Raw genomic sequence first — 15,085 nt, forward strand, 5'->3', positions numbered from 1 at the left:
GACAGAGTAGATCTTGAGAATTCGTATTCAGTTGTTAAATATGGTTACTCAGTATCTTACAATGCCTCTGCGAGGTGTTTTTTACATTGTTTCATATTTTTTCTGTGATTTGCTGATATCCAAGTGGGCTGAGGTAAGATTATATATGGAAAAATTTTCAAATGTTTCCATGTATTTTGCAATTTTTCGGTGAAGATTAAGAAAGAAGTCATATGAACTTCAGGGGCTCAAGTTCAGTTGGTCTGAAATCAGGACAAATACACATGAAAATTGAGTGTTTGGACCTCTTTGGCTATTGCCAAGATGTCATGGCTAGGGTTCTCCACCTTGCATTTAGGATTCTGACCCCCTGGGTTACAAAGACCCTTGCTATAATGTACCCTAAAACACTCTGCACTTCAAGTCACCCATGTTATTAGTGTGGTTTTTTGTTAGACAGCATAGTAGTTGTAAGAAAAGTAACACTTCACTCTTTAAATTTAGTGGGAGAACTTAGACACAATCTGTACTTACTTGCTGCTTTACAGAGCTCTTCAAATCCCATTTGTATTCTCTGGGGCTAAATAAAAGCTTTTGCCATAGCAAATTTCATTTCTTCAACTCTTAATAACAAAGTGTTCTAAGGAAAGATAGTGTGTTTAGTGTGGAAATGTATGCACCTTTTACTGATATTAACTTTGTAAAGCAGCCATGATGCAAAGGGAAAGCCCAGGCAAATTCAGAAGTAAAAGAATACAAATTCATAAGACTTTGTGAAGTGTCAAAGACAGACTAGAAACACAGGCTGCTAGTTATGTTAATTATGGTTACTGCATCTATTATATTAATTTTATCAACTTAGAATCAAATAGCTTTGACAATTACAAAGATTTGGAAGGCGATGTGAGGTATCAGCCTTCTAGGAATGAAATGGAAACATCCAGTGTGGTAAGGACTACTTTTTCATTAATAAAAAAAACTTTTCTGCATTTGACAACTGTTCTTAATAGAAAGGTATTTTAATTTATGGAGCAAATGCTTGAAGTCTTTCTGTGTGTGATATATTTATTAATGGGACTGGAGAAGGAGATGGCTCCTCAGATAATCTAAATATTCAGTGTAAAAATAATACTGACTTGGCGCAGAACACAGATGTAGAAAAAAGTCTTTTGGCTGTCACTGTTGCTTAAGATTCCAGTCCTAAATCTGTTTGAAGAAAATCCTTTAAAATCCCCCCAGGAATACGTAGGCATTCTCCCTTCCATATTATTTGTGGGCTAGTATAGTTAGATGGTGGGCCGCTTTCTGAAATACTGAATTTTGGAACAAAGTGAACTTAAAAGGTAGTACATAACAAAGCATTTCAGTTTATTTCCATATAGTCTAGCTATAGTTACAGTTCTTCATAGCAAAATTCACTTGCTTTTGTTTATATCTTTAAAAATAAAAATGAATGTGAAACAAAGTACTGAGGAGGGGTGTTCTACTGCATGGACTGTAAACAATTCACAGTAGAGTTTTCTAGGTATAGGAAATTTTCTTAAACTCTCATCTGCGTATCTGAAATTTCTCTTTGTACAGTGACGTCCTTTATACCAGATTATATTGGCTCCCTCTAGTGGCTAATATCTGTCACTTGAAGTCATAATATACAGGGGCTTCTGAAGTTCAACACTGCTTTTATAGTACAAATAACACCTCTTTCAAGCAGTAATACTTTGAAGTTTTTAAAACTTCATTTGTGGATTGCTTTACAATGGCTCCTTTTTAACTGCTACCTAAATAACTTACCTAGTGAGCTTTATCACCTACTTCTTACTTGAATTTCCTTCCATTTTTTTTTTATTTTAGTTTAGTTTACAATTTTTAGTAAAACAGTATTTGAAGAAGTTGTATTAATTATTTTCTTACATCTGTTCAGTATATAAAAAAAGCCACATACATCCAGTTGCAAATATTTTTAACTTGGAAAAAAAAAAAAAAACAAACCACTTTACTGTAAAGTATTGAAAACAGAAAGAGAGCTGGCAGGACCTGAAACAAGCAGTAAGGCTTCAGGTCAGGATTTAGTGTGTTCTCTGAACTGTTGCTAACATTTAGAGATACCTGGACAGGCTGGACAGGTGGGCCTGTGAGAACCTCATGAGGTTCAACAAGGCCCAGTGCAGGGTCCTGCACCTGCGTAAGGGCAACCATTGATATCAGTACAGTCTGGGGGATGAATGTATTGAGAGCAGCTCTGCGGAGAAGCACTTGGGGGTATTGGTGGATGAAAACCTGGACATGAGCTGACAATGTGAGCTTACAGCCCCGAAAGCCAACCATATCCTGGACCGCATCAAAAGAAGTGTGGCCAGCAGGTCAAGGGAGGTGATCCTGCCACTCTGCTCTGGTGAGAGCCCACCTGCAGTGCTGCGTCCAGCTCTGGAGCCCTCAGCACAGCAAGGACATGGAACTGTTGGAGCAGGTCCAGAGGAGGGCCACAAAAATGATCCAAGGGCTGGAGCACCTCTCCTACGAAGACAAGCTGAGAGAGTTGGGGTTGTTCAGCCTTGAGAAGAGGAGGCTCTGGGGGACCTTATTGTCGCCTTTCAGTACTTAAAGGGGGATTGTAGGAAAGAGAGACAGACTTCTTACAAGTGTCTGTAGTGACAGAACAAGAGGCAATGGTTTTAAAGTAAAAGAGAGTAGATTTATACTGGATATAAGGAAGAAATTTTTTACAGTGAGGGTGGTGAAACACTGGCACCGGCTGCCCAGAGAGGTGGTAGATGCCCCATCCCTGGAAACATTCAAGGCCAGGCTGGATCGGGCTCTGAGCAACCTGATCTAGTTGAAGATGTCCCTGCTCACTGCAGGGGGGTTGGACTAGATGACCTTTAAAGTTCCCTTCCAAGCCAAACCATTCTATGATTCTGTGATAAGTTCCTGCTGTTAGATCTAATAGAAGTTTTGATACCATCAGTTAGAAGATGCTTTTATCACTTACATGGTCCTGCACTGTTCATAAAAACTTGCTGGCCACTTCTGCTGAATCAATTTTTTGTTTGTGATAGGCTGTTGCTCTGTGTTCCTTCGAAAATTCATTTATTGCATGGCAGAAAATACCTGCTTTTATTCCACCCAAAGTCTATGTTAAATGAGTAATGGAGATTATGTCCAGCTTTATTTACTTAATGTTGTAATAATCTACTAAAAATTTTTTGTTCCAGTATGAAAAGTTGATGCCGCATGAAAAAGGAACTGCTAGAAAGTACAAGGTCATGTTCTTCCTAGATCTTCTGTCTGAAATTGGCAGGATAATATCAAATGTGTTTGAAGAGATTAGTGAATGCCTGTATAGCTGTAGATGGTCATGAATGGTTTTTACTTTTTAGCTACTGAATTACTCTGCCCTCTTCTCATATGTGAGGAACTAATTCTTTGTGTTTGTCCCTGTATTAGTTTTTGCCCACTACATAGTTTATCCAGAAAGTACCTTGAAGGCCAAATGAGAAGGCTCAGCTGTGCTGCATTGTCCAAAAAAAACCAGGAAAAAATGCCAAACCTAAATTATTTGTTTTCATTAATTTTTTTCTGGTGGTGTTGTTAGTGGCTGTTGGTAATTTACTAAGTTGTTCCTCTTATTTTTGCATTTTTTTCTTAAAACTTTAATAAAGAGGAGATCAAAATTGTTATTGTAACACAGACAAAAATGGAAAGACAAAATCCTTGCTCACTCCTTAGCCCTCCAATAAAACTGTGTTCTACAGATGTCAATTATTACATATGCTGTGCCGTTATTCAGTGTGAGAGGTGTGCTTGGTCATCTTTTAACTATAATAAAAAAAGTTATTGGTTTTCTGCTAGCTTGATCCATCTTTCACCATCTGAATAAGCCAGAACATGATTTGCAACTGCAACATACAAGTAGATAGAGAAGGCCTGCCAAAGAGGAATAGTCACATCCAAGTTGTCTTCGAAGTGTACCAGTAAAAGCATCTAGAATTTCAGCTTTGGAAAACACAAGCCCATAAAATTGCTTCTTGTCTCAATTATTCATCCAATAAATTTGAACTTCATGGAGGGGCTAGAAGAAGCTTGCTTTTTTTAAAACATTGTAAAATTAGTGCCTGCAATGCATCAGTTTTTTTGATTAAATGATGATAAAAGTACTTTACAATGTTTATTATCCACAATTGCTGTTGATCAGCCGTCACTGGCTTTGCACATGTAAAACATTTTACTTTCTTCTCCTCTTGTGCTTTTACGTATTAGCAATAATAAGTCCTTTTAAGTCCTTTTAATCAAACGGTGCTTCCACAGATTATAAGAGTAAGAACAGGATGGATGTAAAATTCCTACTCCACTTCTTCCCTCCACCAAATCTAGAACTTTGCAGTTTGGTCTGTAATTGATCAGTAACGCTGGTTAAGAAAATTGTTGGTCTCTTGCTTTTTTGGAGCTGCTGAAACCTGTTTTGCTTTATTTGCTCATGTGGAAAAAATTGTCTCAAGGCTCCTAGTAACTCCAGTCATGGGAAGGTTTAAGATCATGGTTGTCAAATGGAGATGTTGATTTAGGATTTTTTTTTTTCATTGGTTTGAAATTCTTTCTGGGAAGGCTAATAAAGAGTTTAGGGTTGAGAAATTTATTAGTGACTTAGGACAGCTGTAATGTCAAGATATCCACTGCCTCACAAGGTAGCGCATATCAGAAGAAAATATCCTGGCGTCCTTATCAATGTGCGGGTGATCCTTGTCTATTCTGAGGGAACACATTTAGGAGCTCTGTTTCTGGAGAGCTAGCACATTTTGTATTTTGAAGTCACTGAAAGCAACGTGGACTTTTCATAGGCTGTGGATAAGCCATAAAGTTTACTATTTGGACGGTAAGCAAAGCAATTTAATATGGATTCCTTACAAGTTCGTTAATGCTGCCAGCATTTCCTGTTATGAGAATCATAAAGCATTAAAGCTTTAATTCAGTGAACATTTAAAAAACAAATTTTACCTAGGCTTTCATTCATCTGATTTCTGGTTCAGTGAACTCAACTGATCATTTCATTAGAATAATGTTTTATGTGGCTGGCTGTTGGGGCAGGGGGAGGGGGGGTAGTGCAAAGTTTGGTGTGAATTTATGATGTGCTATCAGGTCTTTTCTAATTGCTTATGTGGGCATTTTAGTCCTAAATGCCTATGGAGCATACTCCTTATGTGTCCTTTCCAAAGTGAATACAAGAGCATTAAAGTGACCTGCAGCACAACTGGGAAGCTAGCACAAATAGTGCAAAAGCACGGTTTTGTCACTCCATGTTAATATTCATATTTAGTTGGTGTGTTGTGTTAAGCTATGTTTTCTATCTAATGGAAAAATGTACAAGATGAACAGGATGAATTAGAATGTAGAAGAAATTAAGTAGGAAAAGGGTTAAGAATAACTCTTATTACTTACGTTAATTACAAGTATAGAATTGTAAGAAATTTTAGAAACAAGTTAGTCCTTTCTCAGACACTAGCGGCAAAACAAAGGCCAATGGAGTATTAAAGATTGCTTTGATTACAGCAACTACCTTTTTATGTGCTTGAATAATGAACTCTGCTTTGAGAGACTTGAAACAATACTGGGTGTGCCATTTATTTTTCCCATGTTTTTTTGATAACATAATAGTTTATATCATTTATAAAAATGCTTTTCTAGGACACTAAACAGCAACAAAGTAGATAGAAATAAACACTGAAAATGGTTAATACTAATTTTTGAACAGCTCTGCATGACATCTTTGAGCTTCTTTTCCAAAAGGAAGTGTAACAAAGCAAGTATTTATTTTATGTTCTTATAAATTATTTTCTTGGTTTTCTGTAAATATCATGAATATTTTAATGCTGCCAACACATGTGATTAGGGGAATAAATAGCCTGAAGTGTCAGAGCTTCTCAAAGCCTGTGCCCACACTTATTCCTCAGTTCCCCTTTTGTGTAGAATTGAGTTTAGTCTATCAACACTGATAGTATTCAAGGAATTCAGAAAAGTATTCTTTGTAAAAGGAAGGCAGACCATTGTTATATTTCAGAAGTTAATGGAATAAATTAAGTGTGACTATCTCTAAGGATATTTATGAGAAGATGGGCTTGAGGCAAGTAAAGAAGTATTTAAGGGTCCTGTCCTGTAGAGCTCTGTTTTTGGTGAGGATCTGCAAGCTCAAGAGCTGTATCAACAAATGTGTCTAATTCCTGCCCTAGATATCTGTTTATTTTGCCTGCAAAAGTTGGGTCCCTTCATAAACAGCAAACCTGCGAAAGCTGATGTGGACTTCTGGAAGTCTCATTTGCCAGCGTAACTTTCTAATAACTATGTATGCCTAAGTTGCAAACTTGTTTTAGATAGTGATTTATTTATTTTTAATGGTCTGGAGAGTTATAACTGTATGGGTTTTGTTCAAAAAGTCTCTTAAAAGTGGAGGACTAGGAGCACTGATGAAAGTACCTTAGGCAACATCTGTAGATACAACATGGCAAAAGCTGGGTTTTGAGTCTTGGACACTCAGTAAGATGATGTACTGCTGGGTCATCTGGAATTTTCTTGCTACAAACAAAAACAGTTCCAGCCTGAGACAAATAATTTTTCTGGCTTGTGGGAGCAAAGCAATGTCCATTTCAGTAACTTAAGTAGGAAAAGGGTATTAATTAGGTGATAGTCATCAGAATATGCAGTATTATGCAGGATAGATGCTACTATGACAACAAAAAGAATTACTGAAGAGACTTTTAAACACCTGAGAATAGAAATAACATACTGAGATGTGTTTTATGCTAATGAAGTAAATAAGACCTGTACTTCAATTACATAAAGTAACATAACTTTATATGGAGTTAATATTGAGGGAAAAGTTTGGGGGTTTTATTTTAGTTATTGGAGGAAAAATATATATTATTATTTATTTTTCTTTTAAGATAGGAAACATTCTTTGGATGGAATTAACTAGGCCATTAGCTAAATGGACTTTTCAAACATGAAATTTTCACAGGAAGCCTACTTAGCAAAATTAGAAGGAAGAAGTGTGTTCTTTTCTCTGGGTTTGGTTTTTTTTCTGTCAGAAGATAAAGCTTACAAGAAGTGAAACTTTCTGAAATCTGGAAAGGTTTGGAAACCTATTTATAAATATCTATACATGTAGTTCATTCTCTGTACTGTAAACTGCAATGTTAGAGAAGAGCAAGAGCTTGAACGTTGTAACACAAGCTCGTTGAGGAAAAATGTGTTTTTTACACTAGAGAAGCAAACAGAGGAAGCTGAAGTTGGACTTAGACTCAAAACCACCTGTTTAACAGTTTACCTTTCTAACAAAATTGAAATAAATCCTAAACTGTGCATATAGTAGTCTGTGTAGTATTAGTAATCACTAATGCTGTGTTGCACAGGGCCCCGCTTCTAATTAACTCATAATTTCATTGACAATAAACCTGCAACTTGATAGTACGTTATACCAGGACAAACTACCATTGGACAACTTCTGCATTGAATTGGCTGTCTGGTCAACTAGGTCTGTATGTCATACCCTTTCTTGGACACAAATATTTATTCTGGCATTTGAAAATGAATTCTCACTTGACTTGTGTTTGACCTTCTCTGTCATGGTGGTTGTCAGGAAGTGCAGGATCTTTTCTGCTTTGTCATCTTAATCTTTTTGTTGTTGTCTTAATTGTTATAGATCACCTGCGTGGCCTTCTGAGTCTGCAATTCCATTTTAAATGATGGATATTGATGTGTCTGTAGTTTAGCAATGTAAGGTACAGTGGGGTACCCTTGACCTGTTGCCTAAATGTATGAGGGTAGGAAAAGGAAGAAGTTTAAGCAGTAGCTAATCAAGCTAGCTGCACAGACCTCAGCCCACATTTAACCACACCAATAACATTTCAACTTCCTATCTTTTATTAAAAGTGTTTGTAATTTAAATTCTTTATTTAATGTTGAAATGTATTTGTTTTGAAGAGTTTTCTTTGGTTGGTCTTTTTGGGGAAGAGGGGATATCTAGACAAACAGTATAAGAAATGCTGTTACTATCATTAAACCTTTTCCTAAGCCATGGGAATTTAGTTTCACAGAGTCCCTCTCTGTTTTACTGTCACAGCTGCAGAGGATTTTGTGGCTGTGTATCATTTTTTATATCCTGTTTCAGGAAGAACAGACAGGAGTAGAAAATTGGGGTCTTGTGACATGCATTTGTCCTCTTTGCAACCACTGACTTGGATACTCTTATGGCTAATACTGGATAATAGTATGCATATTTTGTGTCTTTAAATGCTAAGTCATATTTCAAGGTCAAGCCAATTCTGTCTTGGGCTCCAAGTAGCTCTTTGGGCATAAATATGGGGAAGGGAGATTTTGTGGTAATTCTTAATAACAAGTCTCTCAGCATTATACCTGTGGTTTCAACTTCCCCCCCCCCCCCCCCAAAGAACTGTCTCATACTCGCCATAAGCTACAGAAAAAGCACACCAGGAAGAATTTCACATTGACTTTCTTTGCTTATTGATGGTGCATGTGTGGAAAATGTTGTATGCTAATTAATATTTCCCATTGTAGTATTGGGGTAGAGAGGTGGTTTAGCATGTATACTTTTCTTCTGTTCTCCACAAAATGAATCTTCTGTACAAGTAAAGAGGAAAGCACTTTTAAAACACTACAAAGCAGAAAAGCATTCCCATAGAGAGGATTTTGTCTAACTGAAAAAAGATTTTTCTGTCTGAAAAATTCTGGATACTAGAAAATGTATTATCCTCTTTCTTTTCTTTTTAGGAAATGGGTCCTATTACATGTCTTAACCTCTGGTGGCTTCATGGGTTTAAGTTCAGAACCTCACTAAGAAATCATACTCCTCTTGGTTTACAAGGACAGCATGTGACTGTTACAAAGACATGATTCTTTGAAGCAGTCTTCAAAGATGAGGGCTAATAATTTAACCTATTTACAATGTCTAGTGTTCCAAAATCTTAGCTGACTCTTCTTTAAGAAGAAAACTACTTGAATGTGTCTGTGCATTTCTTTCATCACTGCATAGTTGCATGGTCTGCCTTCAGCAGGTGAATCATGTACCATGCAGTCAGGCAGAGCCAGTTGTTACAGATATGTATATTTATAGACCAGGCTTATGCAGTTCTGCTGCTTCTTAGTATTTCCCCGCACATAACCCGTATAGCATTCTCAAGACTTTGCTATTTTCAACCCCATTTGACAGAAAAGTAGACATTTCAAAGACTTTATAAAACTGAGGAGCTGAGCAGAGAAGGACAACCCAAGCTAGTCATGCTAGATTAAGGAAAGGCAGTTGTAATGATGTAAGTTACTCATTTGGAGAGCCAGCAGACAGCTGTGTGTGTCTTTGTATGTATATGTGTATGTTGGCCAGCCACTTAGCCTGTGGATAGTTCAAAACCAGCCACAACTCACATCCTGTTGTTTATGCAGCCAGAAAGGAAATATGGGGTGAAGTTGAAGTATAAAGCAGAAGAATAGAAAAGGATGAGAAATGGGGCTCGGAATGGTGTGCAGGATGGGACCTGGGGAATGTAGCATCCTGCAGATTGGTCTTTTAGCTGACATTAATTTTGCTGCTCACAGACCTCATGCTTTCATAAATTGCAGCTGAAACTTCCAGTGTTTGTCTTCGTATTCAGGTGTTGCAAGCTAGTTGGATCTCTGTCTTGAAACATTGCCTTGGGTATGTGTTTAATGTCTGTTGTTGAAAATTCTTGTGTTATCTGAGCAATAAAGAAGTACTTTCTTTGTAACTGAAGATGCTTGCCACCTTCATATTTTAGAGAAAATAAAAATATCTCTCCTTGCTGCTGACAAACATCGTAATTGAAAATAAGTATTTTAAAGCTACTCGGATTATGATCCTTTTCTGCTTGCGTTTTGCTCTGAAGGCCACATGGAAGTACAGCCCCTTGACAGCAGTGCACTTGCTGTATTCATGGAGCTTGTACTCATAGTACCAGAAAAGCGAAAAGTGTGAGATGAATAATGTTTCCTTTGATCCAGTGAACTGCGTGGAGGACTGGAAGCCTAGTAACAGAATCAGGGTTAGAATTGATTGCTTGTTTAGTAGATGCTCTCCTTGTATGTGAATTTCTTCATCTAAAAAAAAGACTTTCCTTGGAAGTGCTGTGTTTGTTGCTACTAATAATTGTAGTTATTTATGCTCCCACTATCACGTCTCTCTCTTCTTTTTTCAAAGAGTACTATCACCATGCTATACTTTTCTTTTTTCAACATGAATTTTAAAAAGAGGAAGATTTGATCAAGTCTTAAGCATCTCTAGAGGCTGTATATCACCCAGGCTGATATATAGTCCTGAGGATGTAACAAAGAGTAGTGAGAAATTCAGTGATTATTGTGGTGGGACTGTGTATTTGTAGAATTAGATTAAAGGACACAGTTTTACCAGTATTATTTCAATATTTTCCCTAGGATTGGCCTGTTAACAGGCAAGTTGTATTTTCTGTCCTTTATCCTCTTTCTGGCAAAGCAGAGCTGACCGAATCCACAAACTAACATTTGCTTGCAACAGTCTGGTACTAGCCTGATAAATGTATCACAGGTATGTTATTTACCTCAAAGGTATCTAGTCTGCATTCCTACAAATAAGCTATACTTGAATTTGGTTTTATTTCTTCTTTTTTTTATATATATAGAATAAGAAGTAATTTTTCTGGGGAAAAATAAAATTCTCCTTATCTCTTCATAAAATTACTTCTCTTTTTTGGACAGGCAATAAAAATGAGAAGTTAGTGTTAGAAAAAGTAATGTTGAAAAAATATTTTGGCTTCCTAGCTTCTAAAGATGAAAGCTTGAATTTTTTTTATAAACTTGTCACAGGATCAGATGATAGCAAGAAAAAGACTGCTTATATGTTTGTGTACCTACAAAATTGACCTTTGTGATGCAGCTTAACATCTAAACACTAAAAGCAGTCATTTGTTTTGACAGCAGAATTAATTGAGGCTAAAACAGTCGAAATTCCACTTGTATCAAGCCGTTCATTAGGAATTGCTGTTTGGCTTTAGTGCTGTCAGAAAAATAACTTGTTCTGCTCTGATTAAATAGCAGAATGATGGTCGGTCCACTGAATTTGAGAGAGAGGTTGAGTAAACTTTCTACTGCAGGAACAATTCAGAAGTGACACGCTGCAAGGGGGGTCAGAATGTGCATTGATATCCAGCTGAGCTGTCAACTGGCACTGAGCCAGGCACGCAAAGCTTTGCCATTTGAAGCAGCATGTGAAGCATATGCAGTTTAAAAAAAATTGTCCTCCTTTCATGCATGATTTACATTCAAAGAGACGAAGTTTTGTTTTTATCGAAGACAAGAATATGGTTTGTTATCATATTTGTAACTACAAGTACAGATTTTCAGAGGTTTTTTTAAAGCTTTTGCTTGAAACAGATATGTTAATGTTTATGTGTGTGCATGCGTGTGTGTAAACTGATTCCTAAGGATGGGGGGAAGGGCTGATTGTTTTTTGAGTGTCTGAATGTTTCCAGTTATTAAAAATTAAATGTAGTTCATAAAAATATATGCTTGGGTGGGATGTTTCTTCCTGTCATGCATACCTCCCTTAAACTAGAAAGAACACAGTTTCCAATAGCAGATGCTTGGAAATGTAAAGAGTTTTTTAGTTGATTTGTTGTCGTCTTGATTTGTTTACCTTTTTGGCTCCACAGGATTTTCCAGTTCATTGATATATTTGCTGGGGATTCTTTTTCAGAGTATGACATAATATTATGCTTTCCCTCCTAGTAATAGCAGTTGGCTTTTGTATTTGCTTTGTTTGTTTAAGAATCCAAATAGTAATTACTAACATTCCCCCCCTGCTCTGTTGAGGAAAGTGCAAATTATTTTGTTGCTTTGACCTTAGCAAAACATTCTCCCAAGATCTCCCTCACAGAGGTTTTGTGTAAGAGATATACAGATAGGTTAGAAAACCTATCTGTAGGGTTTTCTGGAGATAGGTTTTGTGATTCTTTTCAAGGCAGTTGACAACAAACTTGACTGTCTTCAAGATAATTAATGTCACTTTGTAGATAAATTAAGTGGCAGGTGTAAGGTTGTTATTTATAGACTCTTTTCTGTAGTTGCCTTGTGTATACTCGGAAAATACTGTTCCCATAGATGTGGGCTACATAAGTAGTGGATGCTGTAGTATAAGTTACAGTGCAGTTACATTTTCTTCATTCATCTTTGAATAAGATCAGGATCTCCTTATTGCTAGCCATCCACTTTGCCTCTTAGTGTCATGAACGCCCACATAACATGCCTCTTGTAACAAGAAAAACAGTACCCGTATTTTCTCAGCAGTCTAGGAAATACATCCCGAGCTGCAGACTCCCTAGTGCTTAATTCATGCAAGTGACTCTTACTGTAAGTTATTAGATTCATCGATGTCTTTTTATTCAAATTACCTTTTGCCTTTACCGTTCTAGTAAACTAAAGTTTCTTCATATCCAAGAGCCTAAGAACTGACCCAGTCCTGATGTATTTGTTTCAATCTCTTGTCAAATAGCAGCTGTCTGCTTCCCTGTGTCTGTAAAACCACCATCCATTTGCCATTTCTTCATGTCAATATCTGTCCTGGCTGATAAAATGCTGTGAGCTGCAGCAGCTTGCCTTGGAAAATGCTTCAGGATGATGCTTGGTGGGAATGTTTACATACAATTAGAAGAGCTTTCTGATTTTTGACACCTGCTGTCTTTGTAGAATACTAAAATCTCATTTAGCATCCTAATAGCTAGGTATGTATCCGCAAGTGAACGAAATCCCAGTAGATACCCATATCGCCTTCTGTTATAAAAGCTAACCTTCATTTATGCACTGTATTTTCTTCTGTGTGTGTACAGTAACAAATACTTTCAAGCCTATGTACGGGTATTTGAGTTGCTTAAGCCATAGTTACCGTTCTATGGATCAATGTAACAACAGGCAGACCAGACTGTAAAGAAACTACCTTGATCCAAAACTATCCATGCTTAACCCCACAGAACATTAATACAGAAACCTTTGCAAGGGTTGGACTAGATCTCAGCCATAACTTTTTACTTACTCTAAGTGTCTTAAAATATAATTCTTATTTTTACATTGCTGCTTTAGTTCTAGTATTTGCTTTTATTTTGTCCTCAAATGAATGCTTGAGAATACGCCTCCTTGTCAACTCACATTGTTTCATGTCTTGTTATGAGAAAAAGAACAAAGGAAATCTCAGCGCTTTGACTGTAGTACTGCAGAATACCATTGTTACCGCTATTGTTGTTGCCATTATTGCAGTGTGGCAAAATCTAGATGTTCCTTTTCATTGCTTGGGGCTACCATGCAGCAGGGATTCTAGAGACTGCTTCAGGGAATGACTTCAATCCCCAGCATCAGCAGTATTTAAGTGTGAAACAACTGTTTTTCTTTCTTTGGATGTTGCAACAGACAGTGAATCTGTGTAGTTCCTTCAGAAATCTTGGCCATTCTTATTGTCTGGATTTGAGCTGAAATCTGTATTGATGTTAAGCCTTTGTGTATACTTCAGTCATTGGGTACAAGTCTGTTAAGAAAACTTTTCTGCCTCATAGAGAAGAGGTAGTGCAGCTACCTTAAAAACTTTGTGTACCTGTTACGAAAGTTATTGTGATACCAGCACATGAGTTTGCATGTTTTGACTTGCATCTATCTATCACGCCTGTCTGGCAATCTCCATTAATGCCAACCCACTGGGAGTTTTGTGACTATACCATCTAACGATTAAGGGATCAGGAATCAGAAAGATAGATGTTACGGTGGTTTGGAGGAGAAAGCTTTTTGAGGAATTTTTGCAGTGATAGTGCAGATGCTCTTTTGTTTCCATAAATGTAATTACAGTGGATGGTGCAGGGGAACTTCTTAAGAAAGCATCCAAATTCCTTATTGATGCTGTGCTCTATAGCAATATGTGCACTTAAGACCTTCTGGCTGGCTGGGAGACTGCAGCTGGTTCTAGCAAGAGATGATGTGGTGACAGTGCACACTTCTGGCTGGGCTACAGTATTATTACCTCTTTAGGCACAAAGATGATGGCCCACAGGAGACTCCAGCTGTTATGTGGGCTACCAAAAGCCCATCACAGCTATCCTGTCTTCTAAATTGGTTCACCACAGAGTGCCACAGAAAATGTCTATTTCTGTAATGTTATTTTGGTTTAAAAATACTGCTCCCCAGGCACAACATGGAATTCTTTAGAGCAGGCATATAGGAAGCATAACAGTTGGGAGATCTGAAGTTACAGAACAAAACTCTAAGAAAATTAAAACCTGCTACAAATTTCACTCTACTCTGCTCAAAAGGGCAAAAATATATGAATTTGCCTTTGCTGCAACCAAGCAGTGCAACATGTGTTGTGTTGGTGGGGACAGGTTAAATACAAATTTTACAAAACCAGCATTTTTGAGCATTGGAAGAAAATGCTGAACTTGATTTTTCAATGTTTGTGGATTCATTGGGGACAGCCACTGGCAACTTGAACTTCGGAGATTCCCAAAGATGAAGGGCCCTATAGAAATTTGAGTTAAGTGGGAGAAGTTAGGGTCAAAAGATGCTTTCAGATTGTGACAGTGTCACACAATTTGTTGGAAGAAAATGTTGTTTTCATTATTGTTATTTATCTTTCCTGCAGTAAAGCAGCTAGCAGTTGGTAGATAGTAGATGCAGGGGAAGGAAAGAGAGAGCACATGTAGGGAGAAGGGACTCCTGTGATGACTCCATTTTGGTGAAGTACAAACAAGCTAATAGGTATCATTAAGAAGAAAATGCATTTAATATTTCCAAGTTAACTTCACTGACCTAGTTAAAAGTAGGACCTGCTTACTGACATTTTTTGTGCAGCTTCCATCTCATTACTATCTCAGACAATTCTTCAGTAACTGAGATTTTTTTCATATTGCATTTTATAGTCTTCCCTATGAGAAAAAAACTACATTGTTGCAACAGTGAAGTGAATTTGGGGGGGGACAAACCAGCTGTTGTTAAATCTAATTTAAAATGCTAATCTGATCTTCATGTCTGTGCATTTCTGTACTGAGCGTGAATGTTCGTCTCTTCAAACAAAAAG

The 15,085-nt window shown here is 37.2% G+C and overlaps 1 protein-coding gene across 7 annotated transcripts in view; it reads left to right on the forward strand.

Moving 5' to 3' along the window:
- Positions 1-15,085, forward strand: part of FCHO2 (FCH and mu domain containing endocytic adaptor 2) — a 106,906-nt gene that overhangs the window by 36,610 nt on the left and 55,211 nt on the right. The gene's annotated exons all lie outside the window — the stretch shown is intronic.

Source organism: Phalacrocorax aristotelis, chromosome Z (assembly GCF_949628215.1).
Source record: "Phalacrocorax aristotelis chromosome Z, bGulAri2.1, whole genome shotgun sequence".
In the NCBI taxonomy this organism is placed as follows: domain Eukaryota; kingdom Metazoa; phylum Chordata; class Aves; order Suliformes; family Phalacrocoracidae; genus Phalacrocorax; species Phalacrocorax aristotelis.